Here is an 18,482-nt window from a genome sequence, read left to right as displayed (position 1 = left end):
ATGGGTAATGTTATACCTACTGTGATTGTAGCTCTTGGATATTATTGTTAATGTATTGAAGGAATTATGTAATTGAATGCATAACTAAGGGTTGATTGCGGTGTATGTATGTTAATGTGTAATTGTTAATCGTGGTTGGAATCAATGCAATAAGGGTGAGACCAGGAATTACAGTTTCAAGTTCAAATTGGGAAATGGTGTTGGTTTCTTTCGGAACAAAGAATTATATGGCTTGAAAAGCCCCGATTGTTGGGAGGGAATGCTACGAAATCAGTTCTGTTTTGGGTGATGAAATTCAAAATTATTGGATTAATTGTGGAGGAGATTATGTGATTAATTGTTAATTGTTGATGCTTGATTATAGAAGTTTTAAATCTGAGTATGTGTTTGAGATTGCAGCATGTTGAGAGTCTGGTTCATGTGACAGAACTTCCCTACTATTCTATCATTTTTTATCTAGTATATATGTTTACATGCAAAATTAAGCCCAATATCATTTCTCACCTTTTAATTTCATACATATACATTTTCTAAGGTTGGATACCTGTATGGTCATCCGTATCATTTGGTATCCAGTCTTGTTATCCAAATATTTAATATTTTTTAAAGATACATAGGAGAGCGAGGACTTATCCTTGTCGGGTCCACAAAATTTAAAAATATTTTTGGTTTCTTTTCTATATTATTTTCTTATTAGTTTGTTTTGGGGAAAATTAAACATCTTGAAAACCACATCATCTTTGTATATCTAGTTAAAGGTACTGCTTTCGAGCGGACGCGGTAGGGTGCTAATACCTTCCCTACAGCGTAAGCAACTCTCGGACTCAAACCAGTTTTTTTATATTTGTCTTATCTTTATGGTTTTTCATAGTTTTTCAAAATAAATTATGGTGGCGACTCCCAAACATTTATTTAATTTTATTTTTTTTCGAGTTAGCCATTTTCCGTCACGATTTAGGTTGTGACAATTAGCCTCTGTTTAATGCACCAGATTGGTGTTTTGGGTGTATGGTCATGTATGAATTTAGATGGATGAAGTTTTTGAGTTTTGGAATGGGCATTTTCTAAGTTCTTTGGATTTTATGGGATTAAAGTTTGAGTTTCTGGTCTTGAACAAATGGAATAAATGGTAACTTACGAGTTCGTGTTGTTTTTAGCCTTTTTTTTGGTTGGAATTGATTCGGTTCTAGGGATAATTTTGGGGTTTGATATAATCTTTGTTTTTGTGTGTGAATGAATTTAATGGTTGTTGAGTAGTAGAATGTGTGCTTATGTGATTTTGGATGCGTATTTTGGATTGGTTTGTCGGCCATTGCTCTCTTTGCATGTGGATGTTATATAATATCTCTATTTTGTCTAAATGCTTTTGTTTATTCACCATTAATTGCACTCAATTGGAGTTGATATTGATTTAGGTTGCGACACTATGCTTGGACGAGATTTCAGGACTTGGGGTTCCATCGTTCGGAGCTTGTGTTTTTAGATGCAAGACACAGCGAAGCCTTGTCTCTTTTCCACCTGGATCACACTGTCATCACTGCCATTCTCAAGTCTTGTTCTGCTCTTTTGGCTCCCAAATTGGGCAGAGTTGTGCATAGTTATGTTGTTAAACAAGGTCATACTTTTTTCCAGGTTACCAATAAAGGGTTGCTCAACATGTATGCCAAATGTAGCATGCTTGATGACTGCCTCAAGCTGTTTGCTCAACTCACTCACCGTGACTCTGTTACTTGGAATATTGTTTTGTCTGGGTTTTCAGGGTCGAAGAAATGTGATCCGGATGTGATGAGGATATTTAAGATGATGCATACTAGTGGCGAGGCAATGCCAAATTCTATTTCTATTGTTACTGTCATTCCTGTTTTTACTCGTTTAGGGTACCTGGATGCTGGACTGTGTGTGCATACTTATGTTATCAAGTCTGGTTTCGAACAAGACACCCTTGTTGGAAATGCTCTCGTGTCAATGTATGCAAAGTGTGGGTTGGTGTCTCGAGAAGCATATGCTGTCTTTGATGATATTGTTCACAAAGATGTTGTTTCGTGGAATGCAATGATTGCAGGCTTGGCTGAGAATGGGTTAGTGGAGGATGCATTCTTGTTGTTCAGTTCAATGTTGAAAGGGCCCATGCAGCCAAATTATGCGACTATTGCAAATATTCTGCCTGTTTGTGCCTCATTTGATAAGAGTGTTGCATACCATTGTGGAAGGCAAATCCACTCTTATGTGCAGCAGTGGTCTGAATTGTCAGCTGATATTTCTGTCTGTAATGCTTTGATTAGCTTCTACTTGAAAATTGGGCTAATGAGGGAAGCAAAAGCTTTGTTTTGGACAATGGATTCAAGGGATTTGGTCACGTGGAATACTCTTGTTGCAGGGTATACATCAAATGGAGAATGGTTAAAAGCATTGCATCTGTTTGGTAATTTACTATCTCTTGAGACATTATTGCCAGATCCTGTGACCATGGTCAGCATACTTCCAGTTTGTGCACAATTGAAAAATATGCAGGTGGGGAAACAAATCCATGCGTATATTTTTAGATGTCCTTTCCTTTTTTATGTACTGCTGTTGGAAATGCTTTAATCAGTTTCTATACAAAATGCGGCTATACAGAAGAAGCATATCATACCTTTTCCATGATACCCAGGAAAGATTTGATTTCGTGGAATTCTATTTTTGATGCCTTTGGTGAGAAGAGGCATCATTCAAAATTTATTGACTTGTTACATTGGATGCTTAGAGTCAGAATTAGACCTGATTCAGTTACAATGCTGACCATAATCCGATTTTGTGTCTCTCTTTCTAGAGTGGAAAAGGTTAAAGAAATACATAACTATTCAATTAGAACTGGATCTTTATTAAGTGATATTGCACTAACAGTTGGGAATGCAATACTTGATGCATATTCCAAATGTGGAAACATGGAGTATGCAAACAAAATGTTTCAGAATCTATCAGAAAAAAGGAATCTGGTCACATGCAATTCACTGATATCTGGTTATGTGGGTTTAGGATCACATCATGATGCAAACATAATATTTAGTGGGATGTCAGAGACTGACCTTACAACATGGAATCTTATGGTTTGGGTATATGCAGAAAATGATTGTCCTGAACAAGCTCTTAAATTGTTCCATGCGTTACAAGCTCGAGGGATGAATCCTAATATGGTGACTATCATGAGCCTCCTTCCAGTCTGCACACAAATGGCATCAGTACACTTGTTGAGCCAGTGCCATGGATATATTATTCGGTCATTTTTGAAGGATCTTCACCTCGAAGTTGCCCTCTTAGATGCATATGCCAAATGCGGCCTCATAGGTCATGCATATAAGATATTTCAATTGAGTGCTGATAAGGATCTGGTTATGTTTGCTGCTATGATTGGTGGGTATGCTATGCATGGCATGAGTGAAGAAGCACTATGGATATTTTCTCATATGCTGAAGTTGGGAATACAGCCAGATCATATCATCCTTACTTCCATATTATCTGCTTGCAGTCATACTGGCCGAGTAGATGAAGGACTGAAGATATTTTATTCAGTAGAGGAACTTCATGGTATGAAACTAACTTTGGTGCAGTATGCATGTGTGGTGGATCTCTTAGCTCGAGGTGGCCGTATTAGTGAAGCATACTCTCTTGTGAATAGTTTGCCAATTGAAGCTAATGCTAATCTTTGGGGGACATTGCTTGGTGCCTGTAAAACCCACCATGAAGTAGAATTTGGGCGTATTGTAGCAAACCAACTCTTCAAAATTGAAGCTAACAAATAGGAAACTACATTGTACTATCAAATTTGTTCGCAGCGGATGCTAGATGGGACGGGGTAATGGAAGTGAGAAGAATGATGAGGAACAAAGATTTGAAAAAGCCAGCTGGATGCAGCTGTATCGAAGTAGAGAGATCAAATAACATTTTTGTGGCTGGAGACTGTTCCCACCCCCAAAGAAGCATTATTTACAGTACACTACACACATTGGATCAACAAGTTAAAGAACCCGTGGAGTTTTTAGCTTAATCCTGGATAAGTATTATGGCATCAGACGTATTTATTGACCCACCCTTCAAAGAATTTATTTATTCTTTCAATAGGCTTAAAAAATACTTACTTGTATGGATCACCACTTTATTAACTGAGTAGACTAAACTAATTAGTGATAGATAAATTGAACTAGTTCATGGTTTGATTTCTGCATCATTTTCATCAAGATAAATCTGAAACCGCGCATACTATTCATTTAGGTTCTCCGTCATTTCAATTAAAGTTCAATTCATTATCCCATTAGATTTCATGCATCATGCATTGCATTCATGCATATCTTAGTTTAGTTTCATCATGCATTTAAAATAGTTAGTTTCAATTAAAATAAATTCTTCTTTTCTTTATTTTAATTTATCCCCCTTTGTTTTCTTATATTTTAATTTTAGCGAGATTAAATTATGCAAGCTAGGCTCAATATGTACCATTTCCTTGGATTTGATACCCAGGGTTTCCCTATACTTCATTAGGGGGATTTTGGTTTTGTTACTCTAATGCGACTGAAAAATATGTTAACAAAATGGTATTTTGTTGCATTTTAGTTCTCTTCTTTTTAAGATTCCCTTTTTAATAAAACTAATTTGTTAAGATACCCTCTTAATTGTGCTAAATTGAATCTGACCCCTTGATCTAACTTTTCTTTTATTGCATAGGTGCCCCTAGTCAATTCATTTGCTGATGGTCAAAATGCACATTTTATTAAAAGCAAATCAAGGGAGCCAACGCTGACCCAAGCCTGATGCACGAGAGAAAATCCTAACCGGAGAGAAGGGTTGACACGTGATCAAGCGAGAGGATGCGCGAATCTGATCTGATCTTCGAGAGAGAGAGAGACCGAGGCTGATTGTGATGGATGGAGATGATTCAAAGATCAAAATAGAGTGAGAGCATGACTGATTGGAGATGGACTAACGAGAGAGAATCCAAGCTGATCAAGGGCAACAAAGACGAGGATTTCAAGGGTGATTCTGGTTCAAGAAGAGGATCGGGTTAGGTTTTCAAGTTTTCTGATTTATTTCATGGGGGTTTATAAGGGATGAGTTCAGGTTTTTTTGTTGAGGGGCCCTGGTTGTAGGAGTAGAAACATGTCAAGAGGCTAGGATTTATGTTCATTGTTCTTGTGAGCGAGGGAGAAAGAGTGTATTGTAAGAGGGGTTCCTCCATTTTCTAATGAGCGCAAAGTAGCCTTTAGAAATTAGGTTTTCTCCTTAGCATGTGGGTAGCTCTACTTGGCCTTTCACGAGCACAAAGTGGCCGGAATTGTGCTAAGTGAGCCTCCTTCACTAATTCGATTTTAGAACTCTTCTTTTTCTCGTGTAACACTTCAGTTTGCAATGAATACTCTGATCTAATTCCATTCCAATTTCCATTTCTGAGATTTGTTTACTGATGTTTTGCTTGCATTTTTTTGTTTCTGCAGCCTTTAATTTCTGATGCTTTTTGTTTGGTTATTGTTCACTCGCATTTTATGTTTTCAGCATTTAAATTCTGTCTTGTTTTTAAAATTCCTTTATTGTTTTCAGTTTTCATTTAAGCTTTGTGTTCTCAATTCGGTGTAGTGACCACGGGTTCATTTTCTGCACAGTATAATGTTTTCAAGTGACCCTAAAGTGGGCACGCAATATCGAGATGTCTTTTGGAGTATAGATGGATTCTTGTTCATTCATTGCAATAACTCTCAATTTTATGTTTATTCTACAACTTTTAATTCTGTCCTGGCATATTTCTGTTTTGTGATTCTGCTCTGAATTTAAGTTTGCTGTCTTAGTGGTATTAGTTCCATGCATTTCCTAGTTTCGCAAGTTCTGGTAGTGGCTTAGTTATAGATCTTTATTTTCATGCATATTTATGTTTTGTGCATCTGCATTGTTCACCATTAGTTCATACCACGCTTGCATTGCTTGGATGGGAACCTATTGGATTGAGCTGCATTTGGGAACTAAAATTTGCCCACATAACTTGCCTTGCATCTTTTAGTTGTAAGAGATTGAGCATTCAGCATTATTGGTTGAAATTCACTATTGCACCTTGCTGTTAAACTAGATGGTGCCACAGTTTTAAAATTTATGCTGCCATTTGATTTGATGCTGTCATAGACCAGGATTCTTGTAACGTCCCATTTAATTATTAAGCAAAATTAAAAGAAACGTCACACAAAATAGTAATGTAGCGTAGTCCTGGGATCCTTAACACCACCCCTACAAACTGGGCACAACACGATGCCAACGGGAACCAGATAAAAGTCTAACAAAAGAGGGTAGAGTAGTAAAGCATAAAACAATACATGGGCCATAGCCCTAAAAAAACCATGAAGAAAATAAAATCCAGTCCAGATGGCTAAGCAGCGGAATCACCATTTCCTTGCTGACCACGAGAACCTTGCCCATCTGCTCCCATCAATCAAATTGATGATCATCGCAAGAAAGAAGAGCCACATACAAGATAACCATACAACAAACAGGGTAAGTTAGAGGCAACAACATTTTCATCATACAGTCGAATATATTTTCACCATTCAATACCCATACAACAACCAAGCATGTTATGACTTTCAATCAATACACTACGACTCATCGGGATACGTATAACCTGGTCGGATTCAACGAATACTTGCACTTGTGGTGGATATCTCTGCTCACCCCCGAGCTGCTCACCCCCGAGCTATGTGTTACAAGTGTTACGATGGATCAATTTTTCCTCACCACAAGGTTAGCCCTTAATGAATTTCGGGCCTCCTGCTACTCTCACCACAGGAGTCAGTCCGCTCTAGGTGAGACTAACTCCTTAGAGTGTCAGGATGCAACCGTACCTTGAATCCTTACCTAGTCATACAGATGGGGCACCACCATGGACACCCACTAACATGGGCCATGGAATTACGTCCCGACCACTGAAGCGCGACCCTGAAAGTCTCACCTAGAGATCCCAAGGAATTATGCACTGACACAGACAAAACATGGTCACACAGTCAAATAGTATTCGTCATACAAGGATATATTCATTATGTCAACCTTTAAAACCAATACCTTTCATGTTTCCAATTCCAACTCATTCCAACTCATCATAACCCATCCATGCACATAGGATTCAACTCATCTCGTTATCATGCCTCTTTAATATTAATCACCTCATTTAGTTCACATGCCCAGTTCATACTAAACCCATCATCTACAATTCATGAATCATGCCAAGCATACATAATACTCCATTATATACATGTTTCTCATCATAACATTCATTCCCAAACCAATACCAATCATCCAAGAACAAACAAGCGTCCAAACAGCGCACTGCCTCGCCCAACCCCTCGCTCAGGCTGAAGGGTCTCGCTCAGGCGAGCCCCCCTTCGCCTAGGCGAGGGCTCGAAAAAGGGGCAGGAGCACACGCGGGATCTCGCTTAGGCGAGACCCCTCTCGCCTGGGCGAGGTACTCGCTCGCTCAAAAAGTCGAGTTGGTCGCCTGGGCGACCTTTCGCGCAAAAATGGTTCTAGGCGAGTCCCTGTTCATCTCGCCTAGGCGAGACTAGCTCGCTTGGGCGAGAATAACAGGTCTCGCCACTGTTCTCCTACAACAGTCATACCCACCAATCCAAAACAACATACCAAATGCATTTCAAGCACTCAGAACCTCAAATCAGTCAAAGACCCTCAGTACAATAGTAAAACAATAGTAAAAATGAAGTACACGAGTGGGTTCTAGCTTCCCTTACCTGGAAACAGGGTCAACAGAAGCCTTGACGGCACGATAACGAGTACTGCAGCTCTAGGAGTGAACTTAAGAGGTGGAGTAGGAACAGCTTGAGCGAACTTGAAACGGTGAGGAGGCAAACCCTAGCAGAAGTGCGGCTGCGGCTTTTAGGATCAGGAACAGTTTGTAAAATGAGGGAAATGTTAGGTTTAGGGCAGGCTTCGGGGCTTTACCTGTTGGGCCAGCCCTTAGGCCCACTTATAAGGGCAGCCCCTTTACTTTAGGGCATAAAAGAAATAAAAGGGTTTTTAATGGGCCTTACAATTCTGCTGTGAACTCTGCACTGCATTCGCGTGTTTGTTCCAAGAGGCTGCCTATTACTTTAAATTACCACATTTACATTGCATCTAGAACCTGAATATGAGTTGATTGAGTTGCTATTGGAATCCTAAATTTATCATGCCACTCAGGTTTCACGTGAATTCTGCATTTGCTGCATCTGGTGTTAATAGGTTTCATAGCAGATTCAAGTCTGCATCTGAAGTGAATTTGATGAAGTATCCTGCTTTTATGACTTGAAACTCATTTCTGTCCAGAAATGCATGCACTCTACATTTGCATCATTTCTGCCTAAACAGGTTTTGCATAGTGTAGGCATCTCATTTCATGTTTTCACTGCACTGATTCACATCCAACACTATAGGTTTACATCATTCTGCATCCACATTTTGCTGTTGTGAAAGATGCATCTATATCGCTGATTGTTGCATAACCGCTGGAAATTGTCATGTTGGATAATGTGTTTTTTCATGCATATCCTTGCTTATTTCATTTGTATCCTGTTGGTACAGGTTTTGTGTAAGATTAGGTACTCATTTCCCGTGTGTATTGCATCAGGCCACATATCATACTACTCATCTAGGTTCACTTTCATTCGCTTTTAGATTCAATTCATCATCCCATTAGGATCCATGCATCATGCATCTTATGCATTGCATTCATTCATATCTTAATTTAATTTCATTATGCATTTAGATAGTTTAGTCTTAAGTGAATAAAATCTGATCTTCTTTCTAAATTTTTCTTTAATTTTTTTCCCTTTGTTTTCTTTTATTTTAAATTTTAGCAAGAGTTAATTATGCAAGCTAAACTTAACACACACTATTTCCTTGGATTTGATACTCAGGGTTTCCCTGTATTTCATTAGGGGATTTTGATTTTTTTTTTAACTGTAAAACCGCAAAATCCATTTTTTGTTGTTTATTCTCCTTTCCTAAGTTATCGAAATTCAGTTTGACTCAACCAATCTTCATTCTTTTCATATTTTTTTTTCCATTCTTAATGCAATACTTGACTTGAAACTTGACTTTTGTGACTTTTATTATTTATTATTCTTAACTTATTTATAAGGAGTCATGAAGTTTTAATTAATTTATTTTCACACTTCCATGAATTTAACTTAATTGTACTAATGCACTTCAAACTATCAAAAGAACATATTTGTTAGAGCCATCAAAGTGGGTTATAACCCGCAAGCCAAACTGGTCCACCACGGGTTCGAGCCTTGGGTTGAAAAAAAATCAAAATTTTTGGTACGGGTTAAAATTGGACCCGGCTTACTAAGAACCCAGCAAATCCGGGTTCAACCCGTGGTGAGTCGGGTTGGCTCACCAACCCACCTGTAAATTCTAAATAATATTAAATTATATTATTGAAAACCTAAAACCCTAAACTAAATGCACTTCTCTCTAATTCTCACTGCCTGGTTCGAACAAATAGTCGCATTTGCTCCTCTCGTCATTGGCGGACCTACATTATGACATAGGGGACCTGTCCCCCCCCCCCCCCCCACCCACCAATTTTTTATTTATACTTACATAATTTATTATTTATTTTTAAATATATTTTTTAAAAAAATAAATAGTATAATATATTTTATATTTTAAAAAATTATAAATTAATGCATAAGATATATTTTTATTATCTACTTTTATTTTTCAATTTGACCTTTTGAATATTTTTAAATAAAATTAATTATTTTCTTAATATTTTTTTAAGTGATCACTTGTTTAATTTAACCATTTTTTTATTTAATTATTTTTTTAAACTTAATCAATATAAATGAAAATTAATTATAGTAAAATAAAAATTATTTATGTTTAGTTTTATAATAATAATAATAATTTTATTATTTTTTATTATCATAAAAAAATAAAATCAATATTTTTACTAGTTTATATAAAAGATTTGAGATTATTCTTTTGGTTTTTATTTCATTTCAAAAATATCAAGTTCATCTTCTAGCTTTTTTTAGTTTCAATTTGGTCCCAATTTTTTAAAAATAATGCAATTTGGTCTTATTTTTATTAAATTTCTTGAATTGGATCAAGATTTTTTCATCAAAATTGAAGTTATAAATAATGATGGTTTTCTTTGTTAATATGACTAACACAATCTAATTGTCAATTTTGATGAAAACTCCTTACTTCGCTTCAAAAAATTTAACGAAAATGATCAAATTGCATCAATTTTTAAAAATTCAGGACCAATTTGAGGTTAAAAAAACTAGAGGATCAATATGATATTTTTGGACGAAAAAATAAACCAAAAGAGTAATTCAACCAAAATTTTGGCATCCCCAAAATTTTGGCTCAAGATCCGCCACTGCCTCTTGTCTTCTTCACTACTGCTCCTAGGATCCATAGTTCGTTCGTCCTTCGATTGTGACCATGGTTAGTCACTTTTTCTTTTCGACAGGGTCCTTACCTGCTTTGCTGACTTCACTAATTCGACATTGTTGCTCCTCTGAGATTGCTTGTTCACATCCAGATTTGTTTCCATTACCGAGTATTTGTGAAGTGCTTATGCTCTATTCGACTCATTTTCTGTTTCATAGTTCTATCTATTTCACTTCATGTTTTCTTTTAATAATTGATAAATGGCTAGAATTGGGTAATAAAACCCATTAAAAATAAAGCCATTCAACATGCATGTTATAAAATGTTTTTTCTCATACATCTTACTCTATTAACCCTGCATAATAGATTGTAGAACGGGAATTTTACTTTGTGCAGTATATTTCTTGCTGTGTCTTTTCAGGAATAGAAAGAGTTATAAAAGATGAGGCTTATTCTTACATGGCTTGAATATAATTTTGCAGTTCTAATCTGATTGCTTTTTTTGGGTAATACCAAACTCGTGTGATGTGAATTTTGTTGTTTATTTGAAGCCATTAATTAAATAATTATATTTAGTATAGGAACTTAGTGATTGAGTTGAATGAAGATGACTAAAACATTGTTCATACTTAATTGGAACATCATATGGAAGATTTGTAGAATTTAAAACTTATTTCATTGTGAAATTATGCACACTGCATTCAATAATTAATGTTCTTCATCATGAATAACCCATAACTAAATTCGTTAGGCTTCTTTTGGAAAATGTCAGAATTGAAAGTGTGTATGCCAAATATCATCCATAGTGCATGTCAAGGTTAATAAAGCAAACTTGCCCCTAGATGTTATAGTTTAGATAACTAGAGAATAAAAATAGAAAAAAAGCGTAAGTGGTTAACTCCAAATGTTTAGCTTACGTATATGAAGAGGTAAGGCATAACAATTGGTTGCAATAGATAAAGTTAATACAAATGAGCCTAAGAAAAGAGGATAAATATCATAAACAATTTTAAATTCCATAATCTGGTTTATCATGATCTATATGAAAATTCTGTAATTGAATTCGTGAAGCTTCTTTTGGAAAATGGCAATCATGGATAACCTTTTGGTTCCTTTTTCATGGTTGAATTTCTAATTTTGTGTGTTTATAAATTAAGTTAGATTTAAAATTGTTTACTTAGACTTAGTATTTACTGCATAATGATATGAATCTCATTCAAATGCAACTGATTATTATGAATAATGATTCCAAGCATGTGCTACTACTTTTTTTATGATATTGTTAATTCTATTTTGTGTGCATCGTCACCTGCTTGATTTTTCTCAATATGTGGTTATTTATTGAAATAGTTTATATTTGTAGGGATTACCGAACAAAATGAATTTTGAAACAGTAGATGATCAATGTATTAATGATAATTTGCATGACCTTTTGCCACCATCTGTAGAAGAGATTGAAAATGAAATGAGGGTAAGGATTTTGATAGAAAAAGTAAGAGACCTAGGAGAACTACTTTTAAGGTTTGAGATCACTTTACAAAAATTGGTGTAAAAGATGGTAAAGAAAGGGCTAAATGCAAGGCTTGTGGTGCAGAGTATGTTGTTGGTGGTACAAAAATAGGAACCTCAACAATGTTGTGTCATTTGTCAAAGTGTGTGGTCCTAAAGAAATTAAAAGACAATGATTTGGGAAAAATGATAATTTCATGCTGGGAAATTAAGGTCTAGGGAAATTGATCAAAAAGTTGTAGATGACCTTATTTCAATGGCTATTATTCAACATGGTTTCCATATAATTTAATTGAATATAAATGGATTAAGGAATTACTTGTATATCTAAATCCAGAAGTAAGAGTTCCAAGTAGGAATATAGTTGTGTCTAATATTTCAAAGAAATTTCATGAACGTAAAGAGAGGGTGAAACTTGCAATGTGTAAATCTCATAGCCGAATTTGTTTGACATCTGATTGTTGGACTTCTATAAATCAAGAAGGGTTTATTTGCTTGATTGCTCATTTTGTTAATGCTAGTTGGAAGTTGAATAATAAGATTATTGTCTTTTGTAAAATGGAACCTCCACATATTGGTCTGGTTTGACACAAAATTTTTTTACTTTGTTGCTTGATTGGGGAATAGATACACTACAAAAAAAATATTTTTTAACCTAAGCCTTAATAGCATATGCTACTGAGAGATAAGAGAAATTCAATCAATAATAGGAATTTGAATAATAACTTCACTTGAATTTGACTTGTCAAGTCATAATAGCTAATGTATTATTTTTTTTATGCTTTTGAATGAAACATAATACACTTTAATCTTTTATGTACTTTTCTCTGTATGCTAGAGATGATGGAAGTGTTTCTGATAAATATATGTTATGTAGACCATAGAATAGTGTTTATGTATGAATGGTTGGATTACATACCTTTGATTCACTATTTTAATGGTTTGCAACCATAGGTGGTTAAATTATGAAGATCCTTTGGTAAACCAAGGTGCATAAGGTGCATGGACTAAGGAAGAGGACAAGTCCCTTTTACTTATTGTCCAAGATATGTGATAAGGAACTGGTTCAATATTGCTTCATCTTTAAGCACATATCAAGCAGGACTTCATTTCAATGATTGTCACGATTCCGAAAGGGCTTCAATCATTCCATGCTAAATAGTGAATGGAATGAGGAAGAAGATGTTCAACTATGTTCTGCGGTGACATATTTTGGTGATAACAATTGGCAGTGTGTGGCTTTTGTTTTAGAATGACAGAAGGGAACCTAGTGCTCAAATAGGTTGGTTAACTATTTAAATTGTGTTTGTAGTTGGAGTTTGAATAAGGGAGTTAATTATGTTGATTATATACATTTATACAGTGTACTCATGTATAAATTTGTGTCACAAACAAATTCTTACTGATTTAGTTTTTTTTTGAATCACAAGGTGAAATGTTAGAGCCATGTTAAATTTGTCACTATCATAATTGGATTATTTATGCTTTATTTATATAATCCTAAAATTATGATATATTATTAGGGGTACAAATCTTTGAGATAATTAATTAAAGCTTTGATTTTGTCTAATAATGCAATAGAAAAAAAAAAGTGAATTATGAAGTTAGTCTAATAATTAATAAATATTTTTTGAAATTTTAAATTTTTTTAAAAATATTCAAATAATTTTTACAATTTCTAATCGTAAAAAATGATGTATTTTGACGGTTTTTAATTGTCAAAAGTCAAAAAATGATATATTTTGTGCCGATTTTTAACCGACAAAATATGATGAAATATCATAAAATAAAAGTAAATTTTGTAGCGGTTTTTAATCGTTATTTTTTTTGACAACAATACCAGTGGTTAAAATTTTCTTGTCACAAACTGTTTTTGACATGCATAATTTTGACAGTTTTTTAAACCGTCAAAAATTTCATTTGTGGTGGTTTTTAACCGCTAAACCTTATAATTTTAACCGTCACAAATGTCTACTTTTTTTGTAGTGATAGGAAGGTTTTTTCTATCACATTAGATAATACTAGTGCCAATGAGGTGTTGCAAAAAATTTTGTGTGAGCAATTGAAATTGCAAAATAGTTTAATATGTAATGGTGATTACTTTTATGTAAGGTGTAATGCACACGTCTTGAATATTATTGTGCAAGAGGGATTAAGGGTGACTTCTGATGCTTTGCGTAAGATTAGAGAGAGTATAAAGTATGTGAGAGGATCAGAGGCAAGAAAAAATGCATTTAAAGAATGTGTTATTCAAGTGAGGGGTATTACACCAAAGTAGGATTGATAATGGATGTTGCTATTAGATGGAATTCTACGTATCTTATGCTTGAAAGTGCAATTAGATATCGACGTGCCTTTGGATGCTTGGCTATCCGTGATAGAAATTATGTTCATTGTCCATCAAGTGATGAGTGGAAAAGGGCTGAAAAAATGTGAGTTTGTGAAGCCATTTTATATAATGACTAATTTGATTTCAGGTTCTTCTTATCCAACTTCAAATTGTTACTTCATGCAAGTTTGGAAAATTGAATGTTTGTTGCGGGAAAATGCAAATAGTGATGATCCAACGATTAAAGATATGTCATTGACTATGATGAACAAGTTTAATAAGTATTGGGATCACTATTATGATATTCTTACTATTGGGGCTATTCTTGATCCACGGATGAAGTTTGAAGCAATCTGAATTTGTTATTCAAAGATTAATCCTTCTACTTGTGAAGACAAGATTAAAGTATTAAAGGATAACATGTATAAGTTGTTTGAAGAATATGTCAAATTAAATCCAAATGAATCAAATAGTTCAAGTTCTCAAGTTTCCCCTCCAACACAACTTGCTTCTTTTACGAATGATGAGCTAGTGATGGATGCATTTGATGTATGCTTTTTATTCTAAGAAATTTTCCTTTAACACAATTTTCTTTATTTTATTTCTTACTTACGAATGACATTAATTTTTTCTCATATTGTCTTAGGAATATGTTGATTATTTGAGTCAACATGTAAATGACACTGGAAGGTTTGAATTGGATCTTCATTTAGATGAAGGCAATCTTGATCCAAAATTTTTTGATAAGTTGGATGTATTGAGCTATTGGAGGGATCGTCGAGATCGTTATCCAAACTTATCTAAGTGGCTTGTGATGTGCTTAACATTCCAATCATTATCGTTGCTAGTGTGTCTGTCTTTAGTCTTGGTTCTTGTGTGCTAACCAAATATCGTTCTTCCATTCTTCCAAAAAATGTTGAGGCACTCATTTTAACTCAAAATTAATTGCATGGTTTTGAACTAACAACAAGTAACATTATTGTCAGTGAGTGTGAGGCACAAATGGGCACTGAGGCACAATTCGAGGTTGAGGCAGAAGTAGGAGTTCAGGGTGATGTGGTTGGTGAGGCAGAATTGGGGGTGAGGCAGAACTGTGGGGTGAGGCAAAACTGGGGAGTGAGGCACAATTGGGGGGTGATGATGGGGCTGGACAACCAAATGTGGTAGTTGAGGTTGTGTTTGATAAGGATGAAGGTTCTTCTGTAGATAAACTTGATGACAGTGAAGAAGAAAGGGTGGCAGATGATGAGGATGTATTTAGGATGGACTTGAGCCACCTATTAGAAAAATTAGGTATGTTTTGGATAGGTGGAAAGCAATGAAACGAAATTCAAGCAGTGTGAGGAGTAAAAAAGATGTTGGAGCTGGTTTATTTGTGACTAATGCTGAAGTCAGACAACATGACATAAGTGATGAATATGATACTGACGAGTTGGATTCAGATGTTGATAGTGAGGAGGGTATTGGTCGTGATGGGCCCAAATTTTCCAGATATAAAGCTGAAGATATGACAAAGGACTTCAAGTTCAAATTAAGAATGGAATTTTCTTCTTTGCAGGAATTTAAGAAGGCATTAATGGGGCATAATTTTTTAAATGGTAAAGAAGTTCAGTTTGTTAAAAATGATCAGAAGAGAGTTAGGGTTGTTTGTAAAAAAAAATATGGTTTCTTAATGATGGCGAGCAAGGTTGGTGGTAGGGAAACCTTTTAGATTAAGACATTGGTTAGGTGTCAGAGGTGTGACAGGGTTTTTGGGAATAAAAATGAAAATAAGGACTGGATAGCACAAGTGTTAGTAGATAGATTATGAATGTGGGTGTAATGACAGTGAGTCAAATTATTGACGAGATCAAGAAGACATACAATTTTGGCATAACCCCTTGGAGGGCTGGGAAAGCAAAGCAAATAGCAATGGACTGTTTGGTAGGGGATGGACAAAGGAAATACAGTCGCTTACATGATTACGTAGCTGAATTGGTGAGAGTAAAGGCTGGAACATTCAAAATTATGATAAATCAGCCTCAAGCAAGTCTGCCACCAAGGTTTGGTTGTTTCTACATGTGCTTAGAAGGTTGTAAGGCTGGTTTTTTGGCTGGGTGTAGGCCCTTTATAGGGGTTGATGGATGCCACTTGAAAAAACTTATGGTGGTCAACTTTTGGTTGCAGTGGGCAGGACCCTAATGACCAATACTATCCACTGGCATTTACTGCTGTAGAGACTGAATGTAAGGATACGTGGAGGTGGTTTCTTTCACTATTGCTAGAAGATATTGAGGACATTGGAAATCATCGTTGGGTTTTCATCTCAGATCAACAAAAGGTGAACTACTTACATGCACTGAAATTTTAGAGTATGATAATTAATTGATATTATATTCTTATATAGAACTATTCATTTTTGCAAGGACTTATGACAGTATTTGATGAAATCTTGAATGGGGTGGAGCATCGTTTCTGTTTGAGGCATCTCTATAGCAATTTCAAGAAGAAATTTAGTGGTGGGGTAGTTATCAGAGACCTTATGATGGGGGCAGCAAAGGAAACTTTCTACGTAGGTTGGGAATAAAAGATGGGTGAGTTTAGAAACATTAACCCTGAAGCGTATAATTGGTTAATTGGCATTTCTAGAAGTTCATGGTGTAAGCATGCATTCAGCATTTATCTTAGATGTGATGTTTTAATGAATAACCTGTATGAGTCATTCAATAGTACTATCTTATTGGCTAGGGATAAACCAATCATTAGTATGATGGAATGGATTAGGTCATACACAATGAGTAGATTTGCAACACTTAGAAAAAAATTAAATGCATATCCTGGAATTGTTATGCCTAAGCCACAGAAAAGGCTTGATATGGAAATGGAAAAAAGTGGGAATTGGCTTCCAGTGTGGGCAGGGGGTGCTAAGTTTGAAGTAACACAAGGATTCACCATGGAGAAGTTTGTGGTAGATCTCAGTAAGCATAGTTGCACGTGTTATTTTTTGGATCTGGTAGGCATGTTGTGGCAGCAATTAATTATAAGGTAGAAAACCTTGAAGCTTATGTGCATGCATATTACAAAAGAGCTGCTTATGAGGCATGCTATAGCCCATAAATAACCCCAATCAATGGACAATACTCTGGCCTAAAAGCAATCAACCTGAACTACTCCCACCAATTTATGAAACACCACCTGGGAGACCCAAAAAGCTAAGAAGAAGGGAAGTTGATGAACATGTCAGTCCTTCCAAGCTGTCAAAGAAAAATCTCATCATGAAGTGCAACATGTGTAAGTAATTGGGACATAATATAAGGAGCTGTAGAAAGGGAATCAAAAATAGAAAGGTAAATCTGAATCTGTTTGTTCAATTTTTTGTTTGTTCAAAGCATACAAATCTAAATCTGTTATACATACCCAATTGACAGGGACAAACACATAGAACTCCAACTGTGAGTGGAGCTACCAGCGCTGTAGGACCATCCAACCAGAGCTCCACTAGTAGAAGAAGATCTGCACCCATGGTTGTTGCAAACATGAACCAAGGAGAAAGACCATCAACAACACAAACCAAAAGCATGGCGACACAGGTCTTAGGGTCTCAAGCAAGTAGTGGAACTTCTGCCCAGCCTATGTGAAATTGATGGAGGAAACAAAGTTGTTTTGTTGCTTTTAATGGTGGACCACCTTTTTGTTGCAATGGCCATAGTGACAGTGGACAACTTTTTTTATTAAAGCAATATGAAGCTTATTGTATTCAGATTTATGGACCACTTGCCTGGCCTGGAATATTTTATTGAGTTCAATGCTAGGGACCACTTTGACGTTGCATTACAGTTGGACTACTTGTTGTTGTCATAATTGAGTTCAATACTATTTTTATTCCATTCCAGTAATACTATTGTTTCATTCCAGTAATACTAAAGATTCCAGTATGATGTGTAATCAATTTATACCAAAGATTCATTCCAGTATTAGAATCAATTTATATGAACTACTTTTATATCCAATGATACATTGCTGAAAAAAAAGGCCAATAATGATACAAACAAGAATAACACCAGTAACACCACGCAATTAACAAAAGTTTTGATTTCATTCATTCAAACATCTTAGGAGCACAGAACACTTGCCCATCAAAACTTAGCTAAAACATAACGAGAACACTCAACACTTAATTAACCCTTCAAGTTTCACACATAAGTAATACCTAAGTCCTAAATAGTATTGAGTACATGACTAATTACAGTTCAAC

At 35.4% G+C, this 18,482-nt stretch overlaps 2 pseudogenes across 1 annotated transcript; both read left to right on the top strand.

Moving 5' to 3' along the window:
- The first annotated feature begins 1,426 nt into the window (after positions 1-1,426).
- On the top strand, positions 1,427-5,421 carry LOC114163587 (putative pentatricopeptide repeat-containing protein At5g08490 pseudogene; annotated as a pseudogene). The gene is made up of 2 exons (XR_014984490.1): positions 1,427-4,051; positions 4,699-5,421. The product of XR_014984490.1 is annotated as a putative pentatricopeptide repeat-containing protein At5g08490 pseudogene (transcript).
- An 8,717-nt stretch (positions 5,422-14,138) lies between these two features.
- Positions 14,139-15,415, top strand: LOC146883835 (zinc finger BED domain-containing protein RICESLEEPER 2-like; annotated as a pseudogene).
- Positions 15,416-18,482: the final 3,067 nt, after the last annotated feature.

Source organism: Vigna unguiculata, chromosome 9 (assembly GCF_037176805.1).
Source record: "Vigna unguiculata cultivar grain cowpea cultivar isolate G323 ecotype 2 chromosome 9, ASM3717680v1, whole genome shotgun sequence".
Lineage (NCBI taxonomy): Eukaryota > Viridiplantae > Streptophyta > Magnoliopsida > Fabales > Fabaceae > Vigna > Vigna unguiculata.
The sequence above is the reverse complement of the archived record's forward strand: the minus strand, read 5'-3'. Positions and strand labels throughout refer to the sequence as shown.